This window comes from Schistocerca serialis, chromosome 2 (genome assembly GCF_023864345.2).
Source record: "Schistocerca serialis cubense isolate TAMUIC-IGC-003099 chromosome 2, iqSchSeri2.2, whole genome shotgun sequence".
Taxonomy (NCBI): domain Eukaryota; kingdom Metazoa; phylum Arthropoda; class Insecta; order Orthoptera; family Acrididae; genus Schistocerca; species Schistocerca serialis.
Genome location: NC_064639.1, coordinates 1,068,559,871 through 1,068,587,487, shown reverse-complemented (window position 1 = coordinate 1,068,587,487; position 27,617 = coordinate 1,068,559,871). Strand labels below are relative to the sequence as shown.

The 27,617-nt window shown below is 48.3% G+C and overlaps 44 non-coding genes across 44 annotated transcripts; 23 read left to right on the top strand and 21 right to left on the bottom strand.

Annotated features, from left to right (window-relative positions):
• Positions 1-487: 487 nt before the first annotated feature.
• Positions 488-559, top strand: Trnap-ugg (transfer RNA proline (anticodon UGG)). The gene has a single exon. It is a non-coding gene; the product is annotated as a tRNA-Pro (tRNA).
• Positions 560-1,066: 507 nt separating this feature from the next.
• On the bottom strand, positions 1,067-1,138 carry Trnaq-uug (transfer RNA glutamine (anticodon UUG)). Its single transcript has one exon. It is a non-coding gene; the product is annotated as a tRNA-Gln (tRNA).
• Positions 1,139-1,694: 556 nt separating this feature from the next.
• Trnap-ugg (transfer RNA proline (anticodon UGG)) lies at positions 1,695-1,766 on the top strand. Its single transcript has one exon. It is a non-coding gene; the product is annotated as a tRNA-Pro (tRNA).
• A 507-nt stretch (positions 1,767-2,273) lies between these two features.
• Trnaq-uug (transfer RNA glutamine (anticodon UUG)) lies at positions 2,274-2,345 on the bottom strand. The gene has a single exon. It is a non-coding gene; the product is annotated as a tRNA-Gln (tRNA).
• Positions 2,346-2,902: 557 nt separating this feature from the next.
• On the top strand, positions 2,903-2,974 carry Trnap-ugg (transfer RNA proline (anticodon UGG)). The gene has a single exon. It is a non-coding gene; the product is annotated as a tRNA-Pro (tRNA).
• Positions 2,975-3,481: 507 nt separating this feature from the next.
• On the bottom strand, positions 3,482-3,553 carry Trnaq-uug (transfer RNA glutamine (anticodon UUG)). The gene has a single exon. It is a non-coding gene; the product is annotated as a tRNA-Gln (tRNA).
• Positions 3,554-4,110: 557 nt separating this feature from the next.
• Trnap-ugg (transfer RNA proline (anticodon UGG)) lies at positions 4,111-4,182 on the top strand. The gene has a single exon. It is a non-coding gene; the product is annotated as a tRNA-Pro (tRNA).
• A 507-nt stretch (positions 4,183-4,689) lies between these two features.
• Trnaq-uug (transfer RNA glutamine (anticodon UUG)) lies at positions 4,690-4,761 on the bottom strand. Its single transcript has one exon. It is a non-coding gene; the product is annotated as a tRNA-Gln (tRNA).
• Positions 4,762-5,318: 557 nt separating this feature from the next.
• Trnap-ugg (transfer RNA proline (anticodon UGG)) lies at positions 5,319-5,390 on the top strand. The gene has a single exon. It is a non-coding gene; the product is annotated as a tRNA-Pro (tRNA).
• Positions 5,391-5,897: 507 nt separating this feature from the next.
• On the bottom strand, positions 5,898-5,969 carry Trnaq-uug (transfer RNA glutamine (anticodon UUG)). The gene has a single exon. It is a non-coding gene; the product is annotated as a tRNA-Gln (tRNA).
• Positions 5,970-6,526: 557 nt separating this feature from the next.
• Trnap-ugg (transfer RNA proline (anticodon UGG)) lies at positions 6,527-6,598 on the top strand. The gene has a single exon. It is a non-coding gene; the product is annotated as a tRNA-Pro (tRNA).
• Positions 6,599-7,105: 507 nt separating this feature from the next.
• On the bottom strand, positions 7,106-7,177 carry Trnaq-uug (transfer RNA glutamine (anticodon UUG)). Its single transcript has one exon. It is a non-coding gene; the product is annotated as a tRNA-Gln (tRNA).
• Positions 7,178-7,734: 557 nt separating this feature from the next.
• Trnap-ugg (transfer RNA proline (anticodon UGG)) lies at positions 7,735-7,806 on the top strand. The gene has a single exon. It is a non-coding gene; the product is annotated as a tRNA-Pro (tRNA).
• Positions 7,807-8,313: 507 nt separating this feature from the next.
• Trnaq-uug (transfer RNA glutamine (anticodon UUG)) lies at positions 8,314-8,385 on the bottom strand. Its single transcript has one exon. It is a non-coding gene; the product is annotated as a tRNA-Gln (tRNA).
• A 556-nt stretch (positions 8,386-8,941) lies between these two features.
• Positions 8,942-9,013, top strand: Trnap-ugg (transfer RNA proline (anticodon UGG)). The gene has a single exon. It is a non-coding gene; the product is annotated as a tRNA-Pro (tRNA).
• Positions 9,014-9,520: 507 nt separating this feature from the next.
• Trnaq-uug (transfer RNA glutamine (anticodon UUG)) lies at positions 9,521-9,592 on the bottom strand. Its single transcript has one exon. It is a non-coding gene; the product is annotated as a tRNA-Gln (tRNA).
• Positions 9,593-10,149: 557 nt separating this feature from the next.
• Trnap-ugg (transfer RNA proline (anticodon UGG)) lies at positions 10,150-10,221 on the top strand. Its single transcript has one exon. It is a non-coding gene; the product is annotated as a tRNA-Pro (tRNA).
• Positions 10,222-10,728: 507 nt separating this feature from the next.
• Trnaq-uug (transfer RNA glutamine (anticodon UUG)) lies at positions 10,729-10,800 on the bottom strand. The gene has a single exon. It is a non-coding gene; the product is annotated as a tRNA-Gln (tRNA).
• Positions 10,801-11,357: 557 nt separating this feature from the next.
• On the top strand, positions 11,358-11,429 carry Trnap-ugg (transfer RNA proline (anticodon UGG)). The gene has a single exon. It is a non-coding gene; the product is annotated as a tRNA-Pro (tRNA).
• A 507-nt stretch (positions 11,430-11,936) lies between these two features.
• Trnaq-uug (transfer RNA glutamine (anticodon UUG)) lies at positions 11,937-12,008 on the bottom strand. Its single transcript has one exon. It is a non-coding gene; the product is annotated as a tRNA-Gln (tRNA).
• A 556-nt stretch (positions 12,009-12,564) lies between these two features.
• Positions 12,565-12,636, top strand: Trnap-ugg (transfer RNA proline (anticodon UGG)). Its single transcript has one exon. It is a non-coding gene; the product is annotated as a tRNA-Pro (tRNA).
• A 507-nt stretch (positions 12,637-13,143) lies between these two features.
• On the bottom strand, positions 13,144-13,215 carry Trnaq-uug (transfer RNA glutamine (anticodon UUG)). The gene has a single exon. It is a non-coding gene; the product is annotated as a tRNA-Gln (tRNA).
• Positions 13,216-13,772: 557 nt separating this feature from the next.
• Trnap-ggg (transfer RNA proline (anticodon GGG)) lies at positions 13,773-13,844 on the top strand. Its single transcript has one exon. It is a non-coding gene; the product is annotated as a tRNA-Pro (tRNA).
• Positions 13,845-14,351: 507 nt separating this feature from the next.
• Positions 14,352-14,423, bottom strand: Trnaq-uug (transfer RNA glutamine (anticodon UUG)). The gene has a single exon. It is a non-coding gene; the product is annotated as a tRNA-Gln (tRNA).
• Positions 14,424-14,980: 557 nt separating this feature from the next.
• Trnap-ugg (transfer RNA proline (anticodon UGG)) lies at positions 14,981-15,052 on the top strand. The gene has a single exon. It is a non-coding gene; the product is annotated as a tRNA-Pro (tRNA).
• A 507-nt stretch (positions 15,053-15,559) lies between these two features.
• Trnaq-uug (transfer RNA glutamine (anticodon UUG)) lies at positions 15,560-15,631 on the bottom strand. The gene has a single exon. It is a non-coding gene; the product is annotated as a tRNA-Gln (tRNA).
• Positions 15,632-16,188: 557 nt separating this feature from the next.
• Positions 16,189-16,260, top strand: Trnap-ugg (transfer RNA proline (anticodon UGG)). The gene has a single exon. It is a non-coding gene; the product is annotated as a tRNA-Pro (tRNA).
• Positions 16,261-16,767: 507 nt separating this feature from the next.
• Trnaq-uug (transfer RNA glutamine (anticodon UUG)) lies at positions 16,768-16,839 on the bottom strand. Its single transcript has one exon. It is a non-coding gene; the product is annotated as a tRNA-Gln (tRNA).
• Positions 16,840-17,396: 557 nt separating this feature from the next.
• Positions 17,397-17,468, top strand: Trnap-ugg (transfer RNA proline (anticodon UGG)). Its single transcript has one exon. It is a non-coding gene; the product is annotated as a tRNA-Pro (tRNA).
• A 507-nt stretch (positions 17,469-17,975) lies between these two features.
• Trnaq-uug (transfer RNA glutamine (anticodon UUG)) lies at positions 17,976-18,047 on the bottom strand. The gene has a single exon. It is a non-coding gene; the product is annotated as a tRNA-Gln (tRNA).
• Positions 18,048-18,604: 557 nt separating this feature from the next.
• Trnap-ugg (transfer RNA proline (anticodon UGG)) lies at positions 18,605-18,676 on the top strand. Its single transcript has one exon. It is a non-coding gene; the product is annotated as a tRNA-Pro (tRNA).
• Positions 18,677-19,183: 507 nt separating this feature from the next.
• Trnaq-uug (transfer RNA glutamine (anticodon UUG)) lies at positions 19,184-19,255 on the bottom strand. Its single transcript has one exon. It is a non-coding gene; the product is annotated as a tRNA-Gln (tRNA).
• Positions 19,256-19,812: 557 nt separating this feature from the next.
• Positions 19,813-19,884, top strand: Trnap-ugg (transfer RNA proline (anticodon UGG)). Its single transcript has one exon. It is a non-coding gene; the product is annotated as a tRNA-Pro (tRNA).
• A 507-nt stretch (positions 19,885-20,391) lies between these two features.
• On the bottom strand, positions 20,392-20,463 carry Trnaq-uug (transfer RNA glutamine (anticodon UUG)). Its single transcript has one exon. It is a non-coding gene; the product is annotated as a tRNA-Gln (tRNA).
• A 557-nt stretch (positions 20,464-21,020) lies between these two features.
• Trnap-ugg (transfer RNA proline (anticodon UGG)) lies at positions 21,021-21,092 on the top strand. Its single transcript has one exon. It is a non-coding gene; the product is annotated as a tRNA-Pro (tRNA).
• A 1,136-nt stretch (positions 21,093-22,228) lies between these two features.
• Positions 22,229-22,300, top strand: Trnap-ugg (transfer RNA proline (anticodon UGG)). Its single transcript has one exon. It is a non-coding gene; the product is annotated as a tRNA-Pro (tRNA).
• A 507-nt stretch (positions 22,301-22,807) lies between these two features.
• Positions 22,808-22,879, bottom strand: Trnaq-uug (transfer RNA glutamine (anticodon UUG)). Its single transcript has one exon. It is a non-coding gene; the product is annotated as a tRNA-Gln (tRNA).
• A 557-nt stretch (positions 22,880-23,436) lies between these two features.
• Positions 23,437-23,508, top strand: Trnap-ugg (transfer RNA proline (anticodon UGG)). The gene has a single exon. It is a non-coding gene; the product is annotated as a tRNA-Pro (tRNA).
• Positions 23,509-24,015: 507 nt separating this feature from the next.
• On the bottom strand, positions 24,016-24,087 carry Trnaq-uug (transfer RNA glutamine (anticodon UUG)). Its single transcript has one exon. It is a non-coding gene; the product is annotated as a tRNA-Gln (tRNA).
• A 557-nt stretch (positions 24,088-24,644) lies between these two features.
• Trnap-ugg (transfer RNA proline (anticodon UGG)) lies at positions 24,645-24,716 on the top strand. Its single transcript has one exon. It is a non-coding gene; the product is annotated as a tRNA-Pro (tRNA).
• A 507-nt stretch (positions 24,717-25,223) lies between these two features.
• On the bottom strand, positions 25,224-25,295 carry Trnaq-uug (transfer RNA glutamine (anticodon UUG)). The gene has a single exon. It is a non-coding gene; the product is annotated as a tRNA-Gln (tRNA).
• A 557-nt stretch (positions 25,296-25,852) lies between these two features.
• Positions 25,853-25,924, top strand: Trnap-ugg (transfer RNA proline (anticodon UGG)). The gene has a single exon. It is a non-coding gene; the product is annotated as a tRNA-Pro (tRNA).
• A 507-nt stretch (positions 25,925-26,431) lies between these two features.
• Trnaq-uug (transfer RNA glutamine (anticodon UUG)) lies at positions 26,432-26,503 on the bottom strand. The gene has a single exon. It is a non-coding gene; the product is annotated as a tRNA-Gln (tRNA).
• Positions 26,504-27,060: 557 nt separating this feature from the next.
• Positions 27,061-27,132, top strand: Trnap-ugg (transfer RNA proline (anticodon UGG)). The gene has a single exon. It is a non-coding gene; the product is annotated as a tRNA-Pro (tRNA).
• Positions 27,133-27,617: the final 485 nt, after the last annotated feature.

Sequence of the window (27,617 nt, the reverse complement as noted above, 5' to 3'; positions counted from 1 at the left end):
GTATGGTCCTCAGGAAGTGTTTGCGTGGCTAATGAAGCAACCAAGTAGGCTGGAAGTGGAAGGAGCACCTTCGAATGTAGCGAGAATTCTTGCCAGTATTCGTACATGAAGTGATGTCGAAGGATCAGGTAATCAAAATCGCGAAACAGCCACTTTCGTATGGCGGATGCTTTGTGCTGGAAGCAGCCTAGCTATGAAAACAGCTATGGACACAGAGTACTGTCGAAAACTGCGTGCTGACACAGAACGCTACGTAGTGGGCGGATTGTTCGTGACACGATAACATTTGCACTACACACGGTCGAAATACTGTCACACAACTCAAGCAGCTCTTTCAGCATTCACATACACTGGTGTTCAGCACAGCGCATGTTGTAGGTGTCAGATTAAGAAACCTCTTTGAGAATATGGTCCAGCTAGGATGCTGCAAGTAGCAAGTGCGGCAAGATCTCAGTAGGTGGCGCGGTGCAGACTTGCTTACTTGTGCGGCCTGTTGGTCTAGGGGTATGATTCCTGCTTTGGGTGCAGGAGGTCCCGGGTTCAAATCCCGGACAGGCCCCACTTTTCACTTTCGCGACAACCCAGCACTACGATAAACTTGCGAGTCTCTGAAAGTAAGCCATGCAGCAGGACAAACTGCATGTCGGGCCACCGGCCCATGAGACTCTCAGGTGCGTCTTATGGAAAGCAATCTACGTGGCAGGATTAAGCCGTCTCCGCTTACTTATATCTATACGTAAAGACTGGCACGTACAACGATTCTATTCGTTCCCCAGGAACTAGTACATCGCATGCAAGTTTGGTAACTGCATGCGCATGCAGCACCCAAAACGGTGAGATGTCTTTCCTGCGGGGAGGAACAGCTGAGGTCGTCTTCTCGCAGTTGAACCCCTTACGTCCCGTTATTAATCCTACTAGCAAAAGCATAAGCATTTGGAGCGCTCCCCATTCACGTGTGGACTGCTATTAACATTTTGCATTTCATGACCCTAGTTAAATTTCTGCACATACAATTCCAACCACCGGCTCGTACACATTTCTAGAAACGATCGCAAAACACAGCGTCAGGTTCCACCGAGACTCGAAGTCGGATCGCTGGATTCAAAGTCCAGAGTGCTAACCATTACACCATGGAACCGGATGCCTGTAGCGCTCTTAAATTCAGTGGTATCATGTAATTAAGCCCATAAGATGCGATGTCATTACACGTATGGTCCTCAGGAAGTGTTTGCGTGGCTAATGAAGCAACCAAGTAGGCTGAAGTGGAAGGAGCACCTTCGAATGTAGCGAGAATTCTTGCCAGTATTCGTACATGAAGTGATGTCGAAGGATCAGGTAATCAAAATCGCGAAACAGCCACTTTCGTATGGCGGATGCTTTGTGCTGGAAGCTGCCTAGCTATGAAAACAGCTATGGACACAGAGTACTGTCGAAAACTGCGTGCTGACACAGAACGCTACGTAGTGGGCGGATTGTTCGTGACACGATAACATTTGCACTACACACGGTCGAAATACTGTCACACAACTCAAGCAGATCTTTCAGCATTCACATACACTGGTGTTCAGCACAGCGCATGTTGTAGGTGTCAGATTAAGAAACCTCTTTGAGAATATGGTCCAGCTAGGATGCTGCAAGTAGCAAGTGCGGCAAGATCTCAGTAGGTGGCGCGGTGCAGACTTGCTTACTTGTGCGGCCTGTTGGTCTAGGGGTATGATTCCTGCTTTGGGTGCAGGAGGTCCCGGGTTCAAATCCCGGACAGGCCCTACTTTTCACTTTCGCGACAACCCAGCACTACGATAAACTTGCGGGTCTCTGAAAGTAAGCCATGCAGCAGGACAAACTGCATGTCGGGCCACCGGCCCATGAGACTCTCAGGTGCGTCTTATGGAAAGCAATCTACGTGGCAGGATTAAGCCGTCTCCGCTTACTTATATCTATACGTAAAGACTGGCACGTACAACGATTCTATTCGTTCCCCAGGAACTAGTACATCGCATGCAAGTTTGGTAAATGCATGCGCATGCAGCACCCAAAACGGTGAGATGTCTTTCCTGCGGGGAGGAACAGCTGAGGTCGTCTTCTCGCAGTTGAACCCCTTACGTCCCGTTATTAATCCTAGTAGCAAAAGCATAAGCATTTGGAGCGCTCCCCATTCACGTGTGGACTGCTATTAACATTTTGCATTTCATGATCCTAGTTAAATTTCTGCATATACAATTCCAACCACCGGCTCGTACACATTTCTAGAAACGATCGCAAAACACAGCGTCAGGTTCCACCGAGACTCGAAGTCGGATCGCTGGATTCAAAGTCCAGAGTGCTAACCATTACACCATGGAACCGGATGCCTGTAGCGCTCTTAAATTCAGTGGTATCATGTAATTAAGCCCATAAGATGCGATGTCATTACACGTATGGTCCTCAGGAAGTGTTTGCGTGGCTAATGAAGCAACCAAGTAGGCTGGAAGTGGAAGGAGCACCTTCGAATGTAGCGAGAATTCTTGCCAGTATTCGTACATGAAGTGATGTCGAAGGATCAGGTAATCAAAATCGCGAAACAGCCACTTTCGTATGGCGGATGCTTTGTGCTGGAAGCAGCCTAGCTATGAAAACAGCTATGGACACAGAGTACTGTCGAAAACTGCGTGCTGACACAGAACGCTACGTAGTGGGCGGATTGTTCGTGACACGATAACATTTGCACTACACACGGTCGATATACTGTCACACAACTCAAGCAGCTCTTTCAGCATTCACATACACTGGTGTTCAGCACAGCGCATGTTGTAGGTGTCAGATTAAGAAACCTCTTTGAGAATATGGTCCAGCTAGGATGCTGCAAGTAGCAAGTGCGACAAGATCTCAGTAGGTGGCGCGGTGCAGACTTGCTTACTTGTGCGGCCTGTTGGTCTAGGGGTATGATTCCTGCTTTGGGTGCAGGAGGTCCCGGGTTCAAATCCCGGACAGGCCCTACTTTTCACTTTCGCGACAACCCAGCACTACGATAAACTTGCGAGTCTCTGAAAGTAAGCCATGCAGCAGGACAAACTGCATGTCGGGCCACCGGCCCATGAGACTCTCAGGTGCGTCTTATGGAAAGCAATCTACGTGGCAGGATTAAGCCGTCTCCGCTTACTTATATCTATACGTAAAGACTGGCACGTACAACGATTCTATTCGTTCCCCAGGAACTAGTACATCGCATGCAAGTTTGGTAAATGCATGCGCATGCAGCACCCAAAACGGTGAGATGTCTTTCCTGCGGGGAGGAACAGCTGAGGTCGTCTTCTCGCAGTTGAACCCCTTACGTCCCGTTATTAATCCTAGTAGCAAAAGCATAAGCATTTGGAGCGCTCCCCATTCACGTGTGGACTGCTATTAACATTTTGCATTTCATGATCCTAGTTAAATTTCTGCATATACAATTCCAACCACCGGCTCGTACACATTTCTAGAAACGATCGCAAAACACAGCGTCAGGTTCCACCGAGACTCGAACTCGGATCGCTGGATTCAAAGTCCAGAGTGCTAACCATTACACCATGGAACCGGATGCCTGTAGCGCTCTTAAATTCAGTGGTATCATGTAATTAAGCCCATAAGATGCGATGTCATTACACGTATGGTCCTCAGGAAGTGTTTGCGTGGCTAATGAAGCAACCAAGTAGGCTGGAAGTGGAAGGAGCACCTTCGAATGTAGCGAGAATTCTTGCCAGTATTCGTACATGAAGTGATGTCGAAGGATCAGGTAATCAAAATCGCGAAACAGCCACTTTCGTATGGCGGATGCTTTGTGCTGGAAGCAGCCTAGCTATGAAAACAGCTATGGACACAGAGTACTGTCGAAAACTGCGTGCTGACACAGAACGCTACGTAGTCGGCGGATTGTTCGTGACACGATAACATTTGCACTACACACGGTCGAAATACTGTCACACAACTCAAGCAGCTCTTTCAGCATTCACATACACTGGTGTTCAGCACAGCGCATGCTGTAGGTGTCAGATTAAGAAACCTCTTTGAGAATATGGTCCAGCTAGGATGCTGCAAGTAGCAAGTGCGGCAAGATCTCAGTAGGTGGCGGGGTGCAGACTTGCTTACTTGTGCGGCCTGTTGGTCTAGGGGTATGACTCCTGCTTTGGGTGCAGGAGGTCCCGGGTTCAAATCCCGGACAGGCCCTACTTTTCACTTTCGCGACAACCCAGCACTACGATAAACTTGCGAGTCTCTGAAAGTAAGCCATGCAGCAGGGTAAACTGCATGTCGGGCCACCGGCCCATGAGACTCTCAGGTGCGTCTTATGGAAAGCAATCTACGTGGCAGGATTAAGCCGTCTCCGCTTACTTATATCTATACGTAAAGACTGGCACGTACAACGATTCTATTCGTTCCCCAGGAACTAGTACATCGCATGCAAGTTTGGTAAATGCATGCGCATGCAGCACCCAAAACGGTGAGATGTCTTTCCTGCGGGGAGGAACAGCTGAGGTCGTCTTCTCGCAGTTGAACCCCTTACGTCCCGTTATTAATCCTAGTAGCAAAAGCATAAGCATTTGGAGCGCTCCCCATTCACGTGTGGACTGCTATTAACATTTTGCATTTCATGATCCTAGTTAAATTTCTGCATATACAATTCCAACCACCGGCTCGTACACATTTCTAGAAACGATCGCAAAACACAGCGTCAGGTTCCACCGAGACTCGAACTCGGATCGCTGGATTCAAAGTCCAGAGTGCTAACCATTACACCATGGAACCGGATGCCTGTAGCGCTCTTAAATTCAGTGGTATCATGTAATTAAGCCCATAAGATGCGATGTCATTACACGTATGGTCCTCAGGAAGTGTTTGCGTGGCTAATGAAGCAACCAAGTAGGCTGGAAGTGGAAGGAGCACCTTCGAATGTAGCGAGAATTCTTGCCAGTATTCGTACATGAAGTGATGTCGAAGGATCAGGTAATCAAAATCGCGAAACAGCCACTTTCGTATGGCGGATGCTTTGTGCTGGAAGCAGCCTAGCTATGAAAACAGCTATGGACACAGAGTACTGTCGAAAACTGCGTGCTGACACAGAACGCTACGTAGTGGGCGGATTGTTCGTGACACGATAACATTTGCACTACACACGGTCGAAATACTGTCACACAACTCAAGCAGCTCTTTCAGCATTCACATACACTGGTGTTCAGCACAGCGCATGTTGTAGGTGTCAGATTAAGAAACCTCTTTGAGAATATGGTCCAGCTAGGATGCTGCAAGTAGCAAGTGCGGCAAGATCTCAGTAGGTGGCGGGGTGCAGACTTGCTTACTTGTGCGGCCTGTTGGTCTAGGGGTATGATTCCTGCTTTGGGTGCAGGAGGTCCCGGGTTCAAATCCCGGACAGGCCCTACTTTTCACTTTCGCGACAACCCAGCACTACGATAAACTTGCGAGTCTCTGAAAGTAAGCCACGCAGCAGGACAAACTGCATGTCGGGCCACCGGCCCATGAGACTCTCAGGTGCGTCTTATGGAAAGCAATCTACGTGGCAGGATTAAGCCGTCTCCGCTTACTTATATCTATACGTAAAGACTGGCACGTACAACGATTCTATTCGTTCCCCAGGAACTAGTACATCGCATGCAAGTTTGGTAAATGCATGCGCATGCAGCACCCAAAACGGTGAGATGTCTTTCCTGCGGGGAGGAACAGCTGAGGTCGTCTTCTCGCAGTTGAACCCCTTACGTCCCGTTATTAATCCTAGTAGCAAAAGCATAAGCATTTGGAGCGCTCCCCATTCACGTGTGGACTGCTATTACCATTTTGCATTTCATGATCCTAGTTAAATTTCTGCACATACAATTCCAACCACCGGCTCGTACACATTTCTAGAAACGATCGCAAAACACAGCGTCAGGTTCCACCGAGACTCGAACTCGAATCGCTGGATTCAAAGTCCAGAGTGCTAACCATTACACCATGGAACCGGATGCCTGTAGCGCTCTTAAATTCAGTGGTATCATGTAATTAAGCCCATAAGATGCGATGTCATTACACGTATGGTCCTCAGGAAGTGTTTGCGTGGCTAATGAAGCAACCAAGTAGGCTGGAAGTGGAAGGAGCACCTTCGAATGTAGCGAGAATTCTTGCCAGTATTCGTACATGAAGTGATGTCGAAGGATCAGGTAATCAAAATCGCGAAACAGCCACTTTCGTATGGCGGATGCTTTGTGCTGGAAGCAGCCTAGCTATGAAAACAGCTATGGACACAGAGTACTGTCGAAAACTGCGTGCTGACACAGAACGCTACGTAGTGGGCGGATTGTTCGTGACACGATAACATTTGCACTACACACGGTCGAAATACTGTCACACAACTCAAGCAGCTCTTTCAGCATTCACATACACTGGTGTTCAGCACAGCGCATGTTGTAGGTGTCAGATTAAGAAACCTCTTTGAGAATATGGTCCAGCTAGGATGCTGCAAGTAGCAAGTGCGGCAAGATCTCAGTAGGTGGCGGGGTGCAGACTTGCTTACTTGTGCGGCCTGTTGGTCTAGGGGTATGATTCCTGCTTTGGGTGCAGGAGGTCCCGGGTTCAAATCCCGGACAGGCCCTACTTTTCACTTTCGCGACAACCCAGCACTACGATAAACTTGCGAGTCTCTGAAAGTAAGCCATGCAGCAGGACAAACTGCATGTCGGGCCACCGGCCCATGAGACTCTCAGGTGCGTCTTATGGAAAGCAATCTACGTGGCAGGATTAAGCCGTCTCCGCTTACTTATATCTATACGTAAAGACTGGCACGTACAACGATTCTATTCGTTCCCCAGGAACTAGTACATCGCATGCAAGTTTGGTAAATGCATGCGCATGCAGCACCCAAAACGGTGAGATGTCTTTCCTGCGGGGAGGAACAGCTGAGGTCGTCTTCTCGCAGTTGAACCCCTTACGTCCCGTTATTAATCCTAGTAGCAAAAGCATAAGCATTTGGAGCGCTCCCCATTCACGTGTGGACTGCTATTAACATTTTGCATTTCATGATCCTAGTTAAATTTCTGCAAATACAATTCCAACCACCGGCTCGTACACATTTCTAGAAACGATCGCAAAACACAGCGTCAGGTTCCACCGAGACTCGAAGTCGGATCGCTGGATTCAAAGTCCAGAGTGCTAACCATTACACCATGGAACCGGATGCCTGTAGCGCTCTTAAATTCAGTGGTATCATGTAATTAAGCCCATAAGATGCGATGTCATTACACGTATGGTCCTCAGGAAGTGTTTGCGTGGCTAATGAAGCAACCAAGTAGGCTGGAAGTGGAAGGAGCACCTTCGAATGTAGCGAGAATTCTTGCCAGTATTCGTACATGAAGTGATGTCGAAGGATCAGGTAATCAAAATCGCGAAACAGCCACTTTCGTATGGCGGATGCTTTGTGCTGGAAGCAGCCTAGCTATGAAAACAGCTATGGACACAGAGTACTGTCGAAAACTGCGTGCTGACACAGAACGCTACGTAGTGGGCGGATTGTTCGTGACACGATAACATTTGCACTACACACGGTCGAAATACTGTCACACAACTCAAGCAGCTCTTTCAGCATTCACATACACTGGTGTTCAGCACAGCGCATGTTGTAGGTGTCAGATTAAGAAACCTCTTTGAGAATATGGTCCAGCTAGGATGCTGCAAGTAGCAAGTGCGGCAAGATCTCAGTAGGTGGCGCGGTGCAGACTTGCTTACTTGTGCGGCCTGTTGGTCTAGGGGTATGATTCCTGCTTTGGGTGCAGGAGGTCCCGGGTTCAAATCCCGGACAGGCCCCACTTTTCACTTTCGCGACAACCCAGCACTACGATAAACTTGCGAGTCTCTGAAAGTAAGCCATGCAGCAGGACAAACTGCATGTCGGGCCACCGGCCCATGAGACTCTCAGGTGCGTCTTATGGAAAGCAATCTACGTGGCAGGATTAAGCCGTCTCCGCTTACTTATATCTATACGTAAAGACTGGCACGTACAACGATTCTATTCGTTCCCCAGGAACTAGTACATCGCATGCAAGTTTGGTAACTGCATGCGCATGCAGCACCCAAAACGGTGAGATGTCTTTCCTGCGGGGAGGAACAGCTGAGGTCGTCTTCTCGCAGTTGAACCCCTTACGTCCCGTTATTAATCCTACTAGCAAAAGCATAAGCATTTGGAGCGCTCCCCATTCACGTGTGGACTGCTATTAACATTTTGCATTTCATGACCCTAGTTAAATTTCTGCACATACAATTCCAACCACCGGCTCGTACACATTTCTAGAAACGATCGCAAAACACAGCGTCAGGTTCCACCGACACTCGAAGTCGGATCGCTGGATTCAAAGTCCAGAGTGCTAACCATTACACCATGGAACCGGATGCCTGTAGCGCTCTTAAATTCAGTGGTATCATGTAATTAAGCCCATAAGATGCGATGTCATTACACGTATGGTCCTCAGGAAGTGTTTGCGTGGCTAATGAAGCAACCAAGTAGGCTGAAGTGGAAGGAGCACCTTCGAATGTAGCGAGAATTCTTGCCAGTATTCGTACATGAAGTGATGTCGAAGGATCAGGTAATCAAAATCGCGAAACAGCCACTTTCGTATGGCGGATGCTTTGTGCTGGAAGCTGCCTAGCTATGAAAACAGCTATGGACACAGAGTACTGTCGAAAACTGCGTGCTGACACAGAACGCTACGTAGTGGGCGGATTGTTCGTGACACGATAACATTTGCACTACACACGGTCGAAATACTGTCACACAACTCAAGCAGATCTTTCAGCATTCACATACACTGGTGTTCAGCACAGCGCATGTTGTAGGTGTCAGATTAAGAAACCTCTTTGAGAATATGGTCCAGCTAGGATGCTGCAAGTAGCAAGTGCGGCAAGATCTCAGTAGGTGGCGCGGTGCAGACTTGCTTACTTGTGCGGCCTGTTGGTCTAGGGGTATGATTCCTGCTTTGGGTGCAGGAGGTCCCGGGTTCAAATCCCGGACAGGCCCTACTTTTCACTTTCGCGACAACCCAGCACTACGATAAACTTGCGGGTCTCTGAAAGTAAGCCATGCAGCAGGACAAACTGCATGTCGGGCCACCGGCCCATGAGACTCTCAGGTGCGTCTTATGGAAAGCAATCTACGTGGCAGGATTAAGCCGTCTCCGCTTACTTATATCTATACGTAAAGACTGGCACGTACAACGATTCTATTCGTTCCCCAGGAACTAGTACATCGCATGCAAGTTTGGTAAATGCATGCGCATGCAGCACCCAAAACGGTGAGATGTCTTTCCTGCGGGGAGGAACAGCTGAGGTCGTCTTCTCGCAGTTGAACCCCTTACGTCCCGTTATTAATCCTAGTAGCAAAAGCATAAGCATTTGGAGCGCTCCCCATTCACGTGTGGACTGCTATTAACATTTTGCATTTCATGATCCTAGTTAAATTTCTGCATATACAATTCCAACCACCGGCTCGTACACATTTCTAGAAACGATCGCAAAACACAGCGTCAGGTTCCACCGAGACTCGAACTCGGATCGCTGGATTCAAAGTCCAGAGTGCTAACCATTACACCATGGAACCGGATGCCTGTAGCGCTCTTAAATTCAGTGGTATCATGTAATTAAGCCCATAAGATGCGATGTCATTACACGTATGGTCCTCAGGAAGTGTTTGCGTGGCTAATGAAGCAACCAAGTAGGCTGGAAGTGGAAGGAGCACCTTCGAATGTAGCGAGAATTCTTGCTAGTATTCGTACATGAAGTGATGTCGAAGGATCAGGTAATCAAAATCGCGAAACAGCCACTTTCGTATGGCGGATGCTTTGTGCTGGAAGCAGCCTAGCTATGAAAACAGCTATGGACACAGAGTACTGTCGAAAACTGCGTGCTGACACAGAACGCTACGTAGTGGGCGGATTGTTCGTGACACGATAACATTTGCACTACACACGGTCGATATACTGTCACACAACTCAAGCAGCTCTTTCAGCATTCACATACACTGGTGTTCAGCACAGCGCATGTTGTAGGTGTCAGATTAAGAAACCTCTTTGAGAATATGGTCCAGCTAGGATGCTGCAAGTAGCAAGTGCGACAAGATCTCAGTAGGTGGCGCGGTGCAGACTTGCTTACTTGTGCGGCCTGTTGGTCTAGGGGTATGATTCCTGCTTTGGGTGCAGGAGGTCCCGGGTTCAAATCCCGGACAGGCCCTACTTTTCACTTTCGCGACAACCCAGCACTACGATAAACTTGCGAGTCTCTGAAAGTAAGCCATGCAGCAGGACAAACTGCATGTCGGGCCACCGGCCCATGAGACTCTCAGGTGCGTCTTATGGAAAGCAATCTACGTGGCAGGATTAAGCCGTCTCCGCTTACTTATATCTATACGTAAAGACTGGCACGTACAACGATTCTATTCGTTCCCCAGGAACTAGTACATCGCATGCAAGTTTGGTAAATGCATGCGCATGCAGCACCCAAAACGGTGAGATGTCTTTCCTGCGGGGAGGAACAGCTGAGGTCGTCTTCTCGCAGTTGAACCCCTTACGTCCCGTTATTAATCCTAGTAGCAAAAGCATAAGCATTTGGAGCGCTCCCCATTCACGTGTGGACTGCTATTAACATTTTGCATTTCATGATCCTAGTTAAATTTCTGCATATACAATTCCAACCACCGGCTCGTACACATTTCTAGAAACGATCGCAAAACACAGCGTCAGGTTCCACCGAGACTCGAAGTCGGATCGCTGGATTCAAAGTCCAGAGTGCTAACCATTACACCATGGAACCGGATGCCTGTAGCGCTCTTAAATTCAGTGGTATCATGTAATTAAGCCCATAAGATGCGATGTCATTACACGTATGGTCCTCAGGAAGTGTTTGCGTGGCTAATGAAGCAACCAAGTAGGCTGGAAGTGGAAGGAGCACCTTCGAATGTAGCGAGAATTCTTGCCAGTATTCGTACATGAAGTGATGTCGAAGGATCAGGTAATCAAAATCGCGAAACAGCCACTTTCGTATGGCGGATGCTTTGTGCTGGAAGCAGCCTAGCTATGAAAACAGCTATGGACACAGAGTACTGTCGAAAACTGCGTGCTGACACAGAACGCTACGTAGTGGGCGGATTGTTCGTGACACGATAACATTTGCACTACACACGGTCGAAATACTGTCACACAACTCAAGCAGCTCTTTCAGCATTCACATACACTGGTGTTCAGCACAGCGCATGTTGTAGGTGTCAGATTAAGAAACCTCTTTGAGAATATGGTCCAGCTAGGATGCTGCAAGTAGCAAGTGCGGCAAGATCTCAGTAGGTGGCGCGGTGCAGACTTGCTTACTTGTGCGGCCTGTTGGTCTAGGGGTATGATTCCTGCTTTGGGTGCAGGAGGTCCCGGGTTCAAATCCCGGACAGGCCCCACTTTTCACTTTCGCGACAACCCAGCACTACGATAAACTTGCGAGTCTCTGAAAGTAAGCCATGCAGCAGGACAAACTGCATGTCGGGCCACCGGCCCATGAGACTCTCAGGTGCGTCTTATGGAAAGCAATCTACGTGGCAGGATTAAGCCGTCTCCGCTTACTTATATCTATACGTAAAGACTGGCACGTACAACGATTCTATTCGTTCCCCAGGAACTAGTACATCGCATGCAAGTTTGGTAACTGCATGCGCATGCAGCACCCAAAACGGTGAGATGTCTTTCCTGCGGGGAGGAACAGCTGAGGTCGTCTTCTCGCAGTTGAACCCCTTACGTCCCGTTATTAATCCTACTAGCAAAAGCATAAGCATTTGGAGCGCTCCCCATTCACGTGTGGACTGCTATTAACATTTTGCATTTCATGACCCTAGTTAAATTTCTGCACATACAATTCCAACCACCGGCTCGTACACATTTCTAGAAACGATCGCAAAACACAGCGTCAGGTTCCACCGAGACTCGAAGTCGGATCGCTGGATTCAAAGTCCAGAGTGCTAACCATTACACCATGGAACCGGATGCCTGTAGCGCTCTTAAATTCAGTGGTATCATGTAATTAAGCCCATAAGATGCGATGTCATTACACGTATGGTCCTCAGGAAGTGTTTGCGTGGCTAATGAAGCAACCAAGTAGGCTGAAGTGGAAGGAGCACCTTCGAATGTAGCGAGAATTCTTGCCAGTATTCGTACATGAAGTGATGTCGAAGGATCAGGTAATCAAAATCGCGAAACAGCCACTTTCGTATGGCGGATGCTTTGTGCTGGAAGCTGCCTAGCTATGAAAACAGCTATGGACACAGAGTACTGTCGAAAACTGCGTGCTGACACAGAACGCTACGTAGTGGGCGGATTGTTCGTGACACGATAACATTTGCACTACACACGGTCGAAATACTGTCACACAACTCAAGCAGATCTTTCAGCATTCACATACACTGGTGTTCAGCACAGCGCATGTTGTAGGTGTCAGATTAAGAAACCTCTTTGAGAATATGGTCCAGCTAGGATGCTGCAAGTAGCAAGTGCGGCAAGATCTCAGTAGGTGGCGCGGTGCAGACTTGCTTACTTGTGCGGCCTGTTGGTCTAGGGGTATGATTCCTGCTTTGGGTGCAGGAGGTCCCGGGTTCAAATCCCGGACAGGCCCTACTTTTCACTTTCGCGACAACCCAGCACTACGATAAACTTGCGGGTCTCTGAAAGTAAGCCATGCAGCAGGACAAACTGCATGTCGGGCCACCGGCCCATGAGACTCTCAGGTGCGTCTTATGGAAAGCAATCTACGTGGCAGGATTAAGCCGTCTCCGCTTACTTATATCTATACGTAAAGACTGGCACGTACAACGATTCTATTCGTTCCCCAGGAACTAGTACATCGCATGCAAGTTTGGTAAATGCATGCGCATGCAGCACCCAAAACGGTGAGATGTCTTTCCTGCGGGGAGGAACAGCTGAGGTCGTCTTCTCGCAGTTGAACCCCTTACGTCCCGTTATTAATCCTAGTAGCAAAAGCATAAGCATTTGGAGCGCTCCCCATTCACGTGTGGACTGCTATTAACATTTTGCATTTCATGATCCTAGTTAAATTTCTGCATATACAATTCCAACCACCGGCTCGTACACATTTCTAGAAACGATCGCAAAACACAGCGTCAGGTTCCACCGAGACTCGAAGTCGGATCGCTGGATTCAAAGTCCAGAGTGCTAACCATTACACCATGGAACCGGATGCCTGTAGCGCTCTTAAATTCAGTGGTATCATGTAATTAAGCCCATAAGATGCGATGTCATTACACGTATGGTCCTCAGGAAGTGTTTGCGTGGCTAATGAAGCAACCAAGTAGGCTGGAAGTGGAAGGAGCACCTTCGAATGTAGCGAGAATTCTTGCCAGTATTCGTACATGAAGTGATGTCGAAGGATCAGGTAATCAAAATCGCGAAACAGCCACTTTCGTATGGCGGATGCTTTGTGCTGGAAGCAGCCTAGCTATGAAAACAGCTATGGACACAGAGTACTGTCGAAAACTGCGTGCTGACACAGAACGCTACGTAGTGGGCGGATTGTTCGTGACACGATAACATTTGCACTACACACGGTCGATATACTGTCACACAACTCAAGCAGCTCTTTCAGCATTCACATACACTGGTGTTCAGCACAGCGCATGTTGTAGGTGTCAGATTAAGAAACCTCTTTGAGAATATGGTCCAGCTAGGATGCTGCAAGTAGCAAGTGCGACAAGATCTCAGTAGGTGGCGCGGTGCAGACTTGCTTACTTGTGCGGCCTGTTGGTCTAGGGGTATGATTCCTGCTTGGGGTGCAGGAGGTCCCGGGTTCAAATCCCGGACAGGCCCTACTTTTCACTTTCGCGACAACCCAGCACTACGATAAACTTGCGAGTCTCTGAAAGTAAGCCATGCAGCAGGACAAACTGCATGTCGGGCCACCGGCCCATGAGACTCTCAGGTGCGTCTTATGGAAAGCAATCTACGTGGCAGGATTAAGCCGTCTCCGCTTACTTATATCTATACGTAAAGACTGGCACGTACAACGATTCTATTCGTTCCCCAGGAACTAGTACATCGCATGCAAGTTTGGTAAATGCATGCGCATGCAGCACCCAAAACGGTGAGATGTCTTTCCTGCGGGGAGGAACAGCTGAGGTCGTCTTCTCGCAGTTGAACCCCTTACGTCCCGTTATTAATCCTAGTAGCAAAAGCATAAGCATTTGGAGCGCTCCCCATTCACGTGTGGACTGCTATTAACATTTTGCATTTCATGATCCTAGTTAAATTTCTGCATATACAATTCCAACCACCGGCTCGTACACATTTCTAGAAACGATCGCAAAACACAGCGTCAGGTTCCACCGAGACTCGAACTCGGATCGCTGGATTCAAAGTCCAGAGTGCTAACCATTACACCATGGAACCGGATGCCTGTAGCGCTCTTAAATTCAGTGGTATCATGTAATTAAGCCCATAAGATGCGATGTCATTACACGTATGGTCCTCAGGAAGTGTTTGCGTGGCTAATGAAGCAACCAAGTAGGCTGGAAGTGGAAGGAGCACCTTCGAATGTAGCGAGAATTCTTGCCAGTATTCGTACATGAAGTGATGTCGAAGGATCAGGTAATCAAAATCGCGAAACAGCCACTTTCGTATGGCGGATGCTTTGTGCTGGAAGCAGCCTAGCTATGAAAACAGCTATGGACACAGAGTACTGTCGAAAACTGCGTGCTGACACAGAACGCTACGTAGTCGGCTGATTGTTCGTGACACGATAACATTTGCACTACACACGGTCGAAATACTGTCACACAACTCAAGCAGCTCTTTCAGCATTCACATACACTGGTGTTCAGCACAGCGCATGCTGTAGGTGTCAGATTAAGAAACCTCTTTGAGAATATGGTCCAGCTAGGATGCTGCAAGTAGCAAGTGCGGCAAGATCTCAGTAGGTGGCGGGGTGCAGACTTGCTTACTTGTGCGGCCTGTTGGTCTAGGGGTATGACTCCTGCTTTGGGTGCAGGAGGTCCCGGGTTCAAATCCCGGACAGGCCCTACTTTTCACTTTCGCGACAACCCAGCACTACGATAAACTTGCGAGTCTCTGAAAGTAAGCCATGCAGCAGGGTAAACTGCATGTCGGGCCACCGGCCCATGAGACTCTCAGGTGCGTCTTATGGAAAGCAATCTACGTGGCAGGATTAAGCCGTCTCCGCTTACTTATATCTATACGTAAAGACTGGCACGTACAACGATTCTATTCGTTCCCCAGGAACTAGTACATCGCATGCAAGTTTGGTAAATGCATGCGCATGCAGCACCCAAAACGGTGAGATGTCTTTCCTGCGGGGAGGAACAGCTGAGGTCGTCTTCTCGCAGTTGAACCCCTTACGTCCCGTTATTAATCCTAGTAGCAAAAGCATAAGCATTTGGAGCGCTCCCCATTCACGTGTGGACTGCTATTAACATTTTGCATTTCATGATCCTAGTTAAATTTCTGCATATACAATTCCAACCACCGGCTCGTACACATTTCTAGAAACGATCGCAAAACACAGCGTCAGGTTCCACCGAGACTCGAACTCGGATCGCTGGATTCAAAGTCCAGAGTGCTAACCATTACACCATGGAACCGGATGCCTGTAGCGCTCTTAAATTCAGTGGTATCATGTAATTAAGCCCATAAGATGCGATGTCATTACACGTATGGTCCTCAGGAAGTGTTTGCGTGGCTAATGAAGCAACCAAGTAGGCTGGAAGTGGAAGGAGCACCTTCGAATGTAGCGAGAATTCTTGCCAGTATTCGTACATGAAGTGATGTCGAAGGATCAGGTAATCAAAATCGCGAAACAGCCACTTTCGTATGGCGGATGCTTTGTGCTGGAAGCAGCCTAGCTATGAAAACAGCTATGGACACAGAGTACTGTCGAAAACTGCGTGCTGACACAGAACGCTACGTAGTCGGCGGATTGTTCGTGACACGATAACATTTGCACTACACACGGTCGAAATACTGTCACACAACTCAAGCAGCTCTTTCAGCATTCACATACACTGGTGTTCAGCACAGCGCATGCTGTAGGTGTCAGATTAAGAAACCTCTTTGAGAATATGGTCCAGCTAGGATGCTGCAAGTAGCAAGTGCGGCAAGATCTCAGTAGGTGGCGGGGTGCAGACTTGCTTACTTGTGCGGCCTGTTGGTCTAGGGGTATGACTCCTGCTTTGGGTGCAGGAGGTCCCGGGTTCAAATCCCGGACAGGCCCTACTTTTCACTTTCGCGACAACCCAGCACTACGATAAACTTGCGAGTCTCTGAAAGTAAGCCATGCAGCAGGGTAAACTGCATGTCGGGCCACCGGCCCATGAGACTCTCAGGTGCGTCTTATGGAAAGCAATCTACGTGGCAGGATTAAGCCGTCTCCGCTTACTTATATCTATACGTAAAGACTGGCACGTACAACGATTCTATTCGTTCCCCAGGAACTAGTACATCGCATGCAAGTTTGGTAAATGCATGCGCATGCAGCACCCAAAACGGTGAGATGTCTTTCCTGCGGGGAGGAACAGCTGAGGTCGTCTTCTCGCAGTTGAACCCCTTACGTCCCGTTATTAATCCTAGTAGCAAAAGCATAAGCATTTGGAGCGCTCCCCATTCACGTGTGGACTGCTATTAACATTTTGCATTTCATGATCCTAGTTAAATTTCTGCATATACAATTCCAACCACCGGCTCGTACACATTTCTAGAAACGATCGCAAAACACAGCGTCAGGTTCCACCGAGACTCGAACTCGGATCGCTGGATTCAAAGTCCAGAGTGCTAACCATTACACCATGGAACCGGATGCCTGTAGCGCTCTTAAATTCAGTGGTATCATGTAATTAAGCCCATAAGATGCGATGTCATTACACGTATGGTCCTCAGGAAGTGTTTGCGTGGCTAATGAAGCAACCAAGTAGGCTGGAAGTGGAAGGAGCACCTTCGAATGTAGCGAGAATTCTTGCCAGTATTCGTACATGAAGTGATGTCGAAGGATCAGGTAATCAAAATCGCGAAACAGCCACTTTCGTATGGCGGATGCTTTGTGCTGGAAGCAGCCTAGCTATGAAAACAGCTATGGACACAGAGTACTGTCGAAAACTGCGTGCTGACACAGAACGCTACGTAGTCGGCGGATTGTTCGTGACACGATAACATTTGCACTACACGCGGTCGAAATACTGTCACACAACTCAAGCAGCTCTTTCAGCATTCACATACACTGGTGTTCAGCACAGCGCATGCTGTAGGTGTCAGATTAAGAAACCTCTTTGAGAATATGGTCCAGCTAGGATGCTGCAAGTAGCAAGTGCGGCAAGATCTCAGTAGGTGGCGGGGTGCAGACTTGCTTACTTGTGCGGCCTGTTGGTCTAGGGGTATGACTCCTGCTTTGGGTGCAGGAGGTCCCGGGTTCAAATCCCGGACAGGCCCTACTTTTCACTTTCGCGACAACCCAGCACTACGATAAACTTGCGAGTCTCTGAAAGTAAGCCATGCAGCAGGGTAAACTGCATGTCGGGCCACCGGCCCATGAGACTCTCAGGTGCGTCTTATGGAAAGCAATCTACGTGGCAGGATTAAGCCGTCTCCGCTTACTTATATCTATACGTAAAGACTGGCACGTACAACGATTCTATTCGTTCCCCAGGAACTAGTACATCGCATGCAAGTTTGGTAAATGCATGCGCATGCAGCACCCAAAACGGTGAGATGTCTTTCCTGCGGGGAGGAACAGCTGAGGTCGTCTTCTCGCAGTTGAACCCCTTACGTCCCGTTATTAATCCTAGTAGCAAAAGCATAAGCATTTGGAGCGCTCCCCATTCACGTGTGAACTGCTATTAACATTTTGCATTTCATGATCCTAGTTAAATTTCTGCATATACAATTCCAACCACCGGCTCGTACACATTTCTAGAAACGATCGCAAAACACAGCGTCAGGTTCCACCGAGACTCGAACTCGGATCGCTGGATTCAAAGTCCAGAGTGCTAACCATTACACCATGGAACCGGATGCCTGTAGCTCTCTTAAATTCAGTGGTATCATGTAATTAAGCCCATAAGATGCGATGTCATTACACGTATGGTCCTCAGGAAGTGTTTGCGTGGCTAATGAAGCAACCAAGTAGGCTGGAAGTGGAAGGAGCACCTTCGAATGTAGCGAGAATTCTTGCCAGTATTCGTACATGAAGTGATGTCGAAGGATCAGGTAATCAAAATCGCGAAACAGCCACTTTCGTATGGCGGATGCTTTGTGCTGGAAGCAGCCTAGCTATGAAAACAGCTATGGACACAGAGTACTGTCGAAAACTGCGTGCTGACACAGAACGCTACGTAGTGGGCGGATTGTTCGTGACACGATAACATTTGCACTACACACGGTCGAAATACTGTCACACAACTCAAGCAGCTCTTTCAGCATTCACATACACTGGTGTTCAGCACAGCGCATGCTGTAGGTGTCAGATTAAGAAACCTCTTTGAGAATATGGTCCAGCTAGGATGCTGCAAGTAGCAAGTGCGGCAAGATCTCAGTAGGTGGCGGGGTGCAGACTTGCTTACTTGTGTGGCCTGTTGGTCTAGGGGTATGATTCCTGCTTTGGGTGCAGGAGGTCCCGGGTTCAAATCCCGGACAGGCCCTACTTTTCACTTTCGCGACAACCCAGCACTACGATAAACTTGCGAGTCTCTGAAAGTAAGCCATGCAGCAGGACAAACTGCATGTCGGGCCACCGGCCCATGAGACTCTCAGGTGCGTCTTATGGAAAGCAATCTACGTGGCAGGATTAAGCCGTCTCCGCTTACTTATATCTATACGTAAAGACTGGCACGTACAACGATTCTATTCGTTCCCCAGGAACTAGTACATCGCATGCAAGTTTGGTAAATGCATGCGCATGCAGCACCCAAAACGGTGAGATGTCTTTCCTGCGGGGAGGAACAGCTGAGGTCGTCTTCTCGCAGTTGAACCCCTTACGTCCCGTTATTAATCCTAGTAGCAAAAGCATAAGCATTTGGAGCGCTCCCCATTCACGTGTGGACTGCTATTAACATTTTGCATTTCATGATCCTAGTTAAATTTCTGCATATACAATTCCAACCACCGGCTCGTACACATTTCTAGAAACGATCGCAAAACACAGCGTCAGGTTCCACCGAGACTCGAAGTCGGATCGCTGGATTCAAAGTCCAGAGTGCTAACCATTACACCATGGAACCGGATGCCTGTAGCGCTCTTAAATTCAGTGGTATCATGTAATTAAGCCCATAAGATGCGATGTCATTACACGTATGGTCCTCAGGAAGTGTTTGCGTGGCTAATGAAGCAACCAAGTAGGCTGGAAGTGGAAGGAGCACCTTCGAATGTAGCGAGAATTCTTGCCAGTATTCGTACATGAAGTGATGTCGAAGGATCAGGTAATCAAAATCGCGAAACAGCCACTTTCGTATGGCGGATGCTTTGTGCTGGAAGCAGCCTAGCTATGAAAACAGCTATGGACACAGAGTACTGTCGAAAACTGCGTGCTGACACAGAACGCTACGTAGTCGGCGGATTGTTCGTGACACGATAACATTTGCACTACACACGGTCGAAATACTGTCACACAACTCAAGCAGCTCTTTCAGCATTCACATACACTGGTGTTCAGCACAGCGCATGTTGTAGGTGTCAGATTAAGAAACCTCTTTGAGAATATGGTCCAGCTAGGATGCTGCAAGTAGCAAGTGCGGCAAGATCTCAGTAGGTGGCGCGGTGCAGACTTGCTTACTTGTGCGGCCTGTTGGTCTAGGGGTATGATTCCTGCTTTGGGTGCAGGAGGTCCCGGGTTCAAATCCCGGACAGGCCCTACTTTTCACTTTCGCGACAACCCAGCACTACGATAAACTTGCGAGTCTCTGAAAGTAAGCCATGCAGCAGGACAAACTGCATGTCGGGCCACCGGCCCATGAGACTCTCAGGTGCGTCTTATGGAAAGCAATCTACGTGGCAGGATTAAGCCGTCTCCGCTTACTTATATCTATACGTAAAGACTGGCACGTACAACGATTCTATTCGTTCCCCAGGAACTAGTACATCGCATGCAAGTTTGGTAAATGCATGCGCATGCAGCACCCAAAACGGTGAGATGTCTTTCCTGCGGGGAGGAACAGCTGAGGTCGTCTTCTCGCAGTTGAACCCCTTACGTCCCGTTATTAATCCTAGTAGCAAAAGCATAAGCATTTGGAGCGCTCCCCATTCACGTGTGGACTGCTATTAACATTTTGCATTTCATGATCCTAGTTAAATTTCTGCATATACAATTCCAACCACCGGCTCGTACACATTTCTAGAAACGATCGCAAAACACAGCGCCAGGTTCCACCGAGACTCGAAGTCGGATCGCTGGATTCAAAGTCCGGAGTGCTAACCATTACACCATGGAACCGGATGCCTGTAGCGCTCTTAAATTCAGTGGTATCATGTAATTAAGCCCATAAGATGCGATGTCATTACACGTATGGTCCTCAGGAAGTGTTTGCGTGGCTAATGAAGCAACCAAGTAGGCTGGAAGTGGAAGGAGCACCTTCGAATGTAGCGAGAATTCTTGCCAGTATTCGTACATGAAGTGATGTCGAAGGATCAGGTAATCAAAATCGCGAAACAGCCACTTTCGTATGGCGGATGCTTTGTACTGGAAGCAGCCTAGCTATGAAAACAGCTATGGACACAGAGTACTGTCGAAAACTGCGTGCTGACACAGAACGCTACGTAGTCGGCGGATTGTTCGTGACACGATAACATTTGCACTACACACGGTCGAAATACTGTCACACAACTCAAGCAGCTCTTTCAGCATTCACATACACTGGTGTTCAGCACAGCGCATGCTGTAGGTGTCAGATTAAGAAACCTCTTTGAGAATATGGTCCAGCTAGGATGCTGCAAGTAGCAAGTGCGGCAAGATCTCAGTAGGTGGCGGGGTGCAGACTTGCTTACTTGTGCGGCCTGTTGGTCTAGGGGTATGACTCCTGCTTTGGGTGCAGGAGGTCCCGGGTTCAAATCCCGGACAGGCCCTACTTTTCACTTTCGCGACAACCCAGCACTACGATAAACTTGCGAGTCTCTGAAAGTAAGCCATGCAGCAGGACAAACTGCATGTCGGGCCACCGGCCCATGAGACTCTCAGGTGCGTCTTATGGAAAGCAATCTACGTGGCAGGATTAAGCCGTCTCCGCTTACTTATATCTATACGTAAAGACTGGCACGTACAACGATTCTATTCGTTCCCCAGGAACTAGTACATCGCATGCAAGTTTGGTAAATGCATGCGCATGCAGCACCCAAAACGGTGAGATGTCTTTCCTGCGGGGAGGAACAGCTGAGGTCGTCTTCTCGCAGTTGAACCCCTTACGTCCCGTTATTAATCCTAGTAGCAAAAGCATAAGCATTTGGAGCGCTCCCCATTCACGTGTGGACTGCTATTAACATTTTGCATTTCATGATCCTAGTTAAATTTCTGCATATACAATTCCAACCACCGGCTCGTACACATTTCTAGAAACGATCGCAAAACACAGCGTCAGGTTCCACCGAGACTCGAAGTCCGATCGCTGGATTCAAAGTCCAGAGTGCTAACCATTACACCATGGAACCGGATGCCTGTAGCGCTCTTAAATTCAGTGGTATCATGTAATTAAGCCCATAAGATGCGATGTCATTACACGTATGGTCCTCAGGAAGTGTTTGCGTGGCTAATGAAGCAACCAAGTAGGCTGGAAGTGGAAGGAGCACCTTCGAATGTAGCGAGAATTCTTGCCAGTATTCGTACATGAAGTGATGTCGAAGGATCAGGTAATCAAAATCGCGAAACAGCCACTTTCGTATGGCGGATGCTTTGTGCTGGAAGCAGCCTAGCTATGAAAACAGCTATGGACACAGAGTACTGTCGAAAACTGCGTGCTGACACAGAACGCTACGTAGTGGGCGGATTGTTCGTGACACGATAACATTTGCACTACACACGGTCGAAATACTGTCACACAACTCAAGCAGCTCTTTCAGCATTCACATACACTGGTGTTCAGCACAGCGCATGCTGTAGGTGTCAGATTAAGAAACCTCTTTGAGAATATGGTCCAGCTAGGATGCTGCAAGTAGCAAGTGCGGCAAGATCTCAGTAGGTGGCGGGGTGCAGACTTGCTTACTTGTGCGGCCTGTTGGTCTAGGGGTATGACTCCTGCTTTGGGTGCAGGAGGTCCCGGGTTCAAATCCCGGACAGGCCATACTTTTCACTTTCGCGACAACCCAGCACTACGATAAACTTGCGAGTCTCTGAAAGTAAGCCATGCAGCAGGACAAACTGCATGTCGGGCCACCGGCCCATGAGACTCTCAGGTGCGTCTTATGGAAAGCAATCTACGTGGCAGGATTAAGCCGTCTCCGCTTACTTATATCTATACGTAAAGACTGGCACGTACAACGATTCTATTCGTTCCCCAGGAACTAGTACATCGCATGCAAGTTTGGTAAATGCATGCGCATGCAGCACCCAAAACGGTGAGATGTCTTTCCTGCGGGGAGGAACAGCTGAGGTCGTCTTCTCGCAGTTGAACCCCTTACGTCCCGTTATTAATCCTAGTAGCAAAAGCATAAGCATTTGGAGCGCTCCCCATTCACGTGTGGACTGCTATTAACATTTTGCATTTCATGATCCTAGTTAAATTTCTGCATATACAATTCCAACCACCGGCTCGTACACATTTCTAGAAACGATCGCAAAACACAGCGTCAGGTTCCACCGAGACTCGAAGTCGGATCGCTGGATTCAAAGTCCAGAGTGCTAACCATTACACCATGGAACCGGATGCCTGTAGCGCTCTTAAATTCAGTGGTATCATGTAATTAAGCCCATAAGATGCGATGTCATTACACGTATGGTCCTCAGGAAGTGTTTGCGTGGCTAATGAAGCAACCAAGTAGGCTGGAAGTGGAAGGAGCACCTTCGAATGTAGCGAGAATTCTTGCCAGTATTCGTACATGAAGTGATGTCGAAGGATCAGGTAATCAAAATCGCGAAACAGCCACTTTCGTATGGCGGATGCTTTGTGCTGGAAGCAGCCTAGCTATGAAAACAGCTATGGACACAGAGTACTGTCGAAAACTGCGTGCTGACACAGAACGCTACGTAGTGGGCGGATTGTTCGTGACACGATAACATTTGCACTACACACGGTCGAAATACTGTCACACAACTCAAGCAGCTCTTTCAGCATTCACATACACTGGTGTTCAGCACAGCGCATGCTGTAGGTGTCAGATTAAGAAACCTCTTTGAGAATATGGTCCAGCTAGGATGCTGCAAGTAGCAAGTGCGGCAAGATCTCAGTAGGTGGCGGGGTGCAGACTTGCTTACTTGTGCGGCCTGTTGGTCTAGGGGTATGATTCCTGCTTTGGGTGCAGGAGGTCCCGGGTTCAAATCCCGGACAGGCCCTACTTTTCACTTTCGCGACAACCCAGCACTACGATAAACTTGCGAGTCTCTGAAAGTAAGCCATGCAGCAGGTTAAACTGCATGTCGGGCCACCGGCCCATGAGACTCTCAGGTGCGTCTTATGGAAAGCAATCTACGTGGCAGGATTAAGCCGTCTCCGCTTACTTATATCTATACGTAAAGACTGGCACGTACAACGATTCTATTCGTTCCCCAGGAACTAGTACATCGCATGCAAGTTTGGTAAATGCATGCGCATGCAGCACCCAAAACGGTGAGATGTCTTTCCTGCGGGGAGGAACAGCTGAGGTCGTCTTCTCGCAGTTGAACCCCTTACGTCCCGTTATTAATCCTAGTAGCAAAAGCATAAGCATTTGGAGCGCTCCCCATTCACGTGTGAACTGCTATTAACATTTTGCATTTCATGATCCTAGTTAAATTTCTGCATATACAATTCCAACCACCGGCTCGTACACATTTCTAGAAACGATCGCAAAACACAGCGTCAGGTTCCACCGAGACTCGAACTCGGATCGCTGGATTCAAAGTCCAGAGTGCTAACCATTACACCATGGAACCGGATGCCTGTAGCGCTCTTAAATTCAGTGGTATCATGTAATTAAGCCCATAAGATGCGATGTCATTACACGTATGGTCCTCAGGAAGTGTTTGCGTGGCTAATGAAGCAACCAAGTAGGCTGGAAGTGGAAGGAGCACCTTCGAATGTAGCGAGAATTCTTGCCAGTATTCGTACATGAAGTGATGTCGAAGGATCAGGTAATCAAAATCGCGAAACAGCCACTTTCGTATGGCGGATGCTTTGTGCTGGAAGCAGCCTAGCTATGAAAACAGCTGTGGACACAGAGTACTGTCGAAAACTGCGTGCTGACACAGAACGCTACGTAGTGGGCGGATTGTTCGTGACACGATAACATTTGCACTACACACGGTCGAAATACTGTCACACAACTCAAGCAGCTCTTTCAGCATTCACATACACTGGTGTTCAGCACAGCGCATGTTGTAGGTGTCAGATTAAGAAACCTCTTTGAGAATATGGTCCAGCTAGGATGCTGCAAGTAGCAAGTGCGGCAAGATCTCAGTAGGTGGCGGGGTGCAGACTTGCTTATTTGTGCGGCCTGTTGGTCTAGGGGTATGATTCCTGCTTTGGGTGCAGGAGGTCCCGGGTTCAAATCCCGGACAGGCCATACTTTTCACTTTCGCGACAACCCAGCACTACGATAAACTTGCGAGTCTCTGAAAGTAAGCCATGCAGCAGGACAAACTGCATGTCGGGCCACCGGCCCATGAGACTCTCAGGTGCGTGTTATGGAAAGCAATCTACGTGGCAGGATTAAGCCGTCTCCGCTTACTTATATCTATACGTAAAGACTGGCACGTACAACGATTCTATTCGTTCCCCAGGAACTAGTACATCGCATGCAAGTTTGGTAAATGCATGCGCATGCAGCACCCAAAACGGTGAGATGTCTTTCCTGCGGGGAGGAACAGCTGAGGTCGTCTTCTCGCAGTTGAACCCCTTACGTCCCGTTATTAATCGTAGTAGCAAAAGCATAAGCATTTGGAGCGCTCCCCATTCACGTGTGGACTGCTATTAACATTTTGCATTTCATGATCCTAGTTAAATTTCTGCATATACAATTCCAACCACCGGCTCGTACACATTTCTAGAAACGATCGCAAAACACAGCGTCAGGTTCCACCGAGACTCGAAGTCGGATCGCTGGATTCAAAGTCCAGAGTGCTAACCATTACACCATGGAACCGGATGCCTGTAGCGCTCTTAAATTCAGTGGTATCATGTAATTAAGCCCATAAGATGCGATGTCATTACACGTATGGTCCTCAGGAAGTGTTTGCGTGGCTAATGAAGCAACCAAGTAGGCTGGAAGTGGAAGGAGCACCTTCGAATGTAGCGAGAATTCTTGCCAGTATTCGTACATGAAGTGATGTCGAAGGATCAGGTAATCAAAATCGCGAAACAGCCACTTTCGTATGGCGGATGCTTTGTGCTGGAAGCAGCCTAGCTATGAAAACAGCTATGGACACAGAGTACTGTCGAAAACTGCGTGCTGACACAGAACGCTACGTAGTCGGCGGATTGTTCGTGACACGATAACATTTGCACTACACACGGTCGAAATACTGTCACACAACTCAAGCAGCTCTTTCAGCATTCACATACACTGGTGTTCAGCACAGCGCATGCTGTAGGTGTCAGATTAAGAAACCTCTTTGAGAATATGGTCCAGCTAGGATGCTGCAAGTAGCAAGTGCGGCAAGATCTCAGTAGGTGGCGGGGTGCAGACTTGCTTACTTGTGCGGCCTGTTGGTCTAGGGGTATGACTCCTGCTTTGGGTGCAGGAGGTCCCGGGTTCAAATCCCGGACAGGCCCTACTTTTCACTTTCGCGACAACCCAGCACTACGATAAACTTGCGAGTCTCTGAAAGTAAGCCATGCAGCAGGACAAACTGCATGTCGGGCCACCGGCCCATGAGACTCTCAGGTGCGTCTTATGGAAAGCAATCTACGTGGCAGGATTAAGCCGTCTCCGCTTACTTATATCTATACGTAAAGACTGGCACGTACAACGATTCTATTCGTTCCCCAGGAACTAGTACATCGCATGCAAGTTTGGTAAATGCATGCGCATGCAGCACCCAAAACGGTGAGATGTCTTTCCTGCGGGGAGGAACAGCTGAGGTCGTCTTCTCGCAGTTGAACCCCTTACGTCCCGTTATTAATCCTAGTAGCAAAAGCATAAGCATTTGGAGCGCTCCCCATTCACGTGTGGACTGCTATTAACATTTTGCATTTCATGATCCTAGTTAAATTTCTGCATATACAATTCCAACCACCGGCTCGTACACATTTCTAGAAACGATCGCAAAACACAGCGTCAGGTTCCACCGAGACTCGAACTCGGATCGCTGGATTCAAAGTCCAGAGTGCTAACCATTACACCATGGAACCGGATGCCTGTAGCGCTCTTAAATTCAGTGGTATCATGTAATTAAGCCCATAAGATGCGATGTCATTACACGTATGGTCCTCAGGAAGTGTTTGCGTGGCTAATGAAGCAACCAAGTAGGCTGGAAGTGGAAGGAGCACCTTCGAATGTAGCGAGAATTCTTGCCAGTATTCGTACATGAAGTGATGTCGAAGGATCAGGTAATCAAAATCGCGAAACAGCCACTTTCGTATGGCGGATGCTTTGTGCTGGAAGCAGCCTAGCTATGAAAACAGCTATGGACACAGAGTACTGTCGAAAACTGCGTGCTGACACAGAACGCTACGTAGTGGGCGGATTGTTCGTGACACGATAACATTTGCACTACACACGGTCGAAATACTGTCACACAACTCAAGCAGCTCTTTCAGCATTCACATACACTGGTGTTCAGCACAGCGCATGCTGTAGGTGTCAGATTAAGAAACCTCTTTGAGAATATGGTCCAGCTAGGATGCTGCAAGTAGCAAGTGCGGCAAGATCTCAGTAGGTGGCGGGGTGCAGACTTGCTTACTTGTGCGGCCTGTTGGTCTAGGGGTATGATTCCTGCTTTGGGTGCAGGACGTCCCGGGTTCAAATCCCGGACAGGCCCTACTTTTCACTTTCGCGACAACCCAGCACTACGATAAACTTGCGAGTCTCTGAAAGTAAGCCATGCAGCAGGACAAACTGCATGTCGGGCCACCGGCCCATGAGACTCTCAGGTGCGTCTTATGGAAAGCAATCTACGTGGCAGGATTAAGCCGTCTCCGCTTACTTATATCTATACGTAAAGACTGGCACGTACAACGATTCTATTCGTTCCCCAGGAACTAGTACATCGCATGCAAGTTTGGTAAATGCATGCGCATGCAGCACCCAAAACGGTGAGATGTCTTTCCTGCGGGGAGGAACAGCTGAGGTCGTCTTCTCGCAGTTGAACCCCTTACGTCCCGTTATTAATCCTAGTAGCAAAAGCATAAGCATTTGGAGCGCTCCCCATTCACGTGTGGACTGCTATTAACATTTTGCATTTCATGATCCTAGTTAAATTTCTGCATATACAATTCCAACCACCGGCTCGTACACATTTCTAGA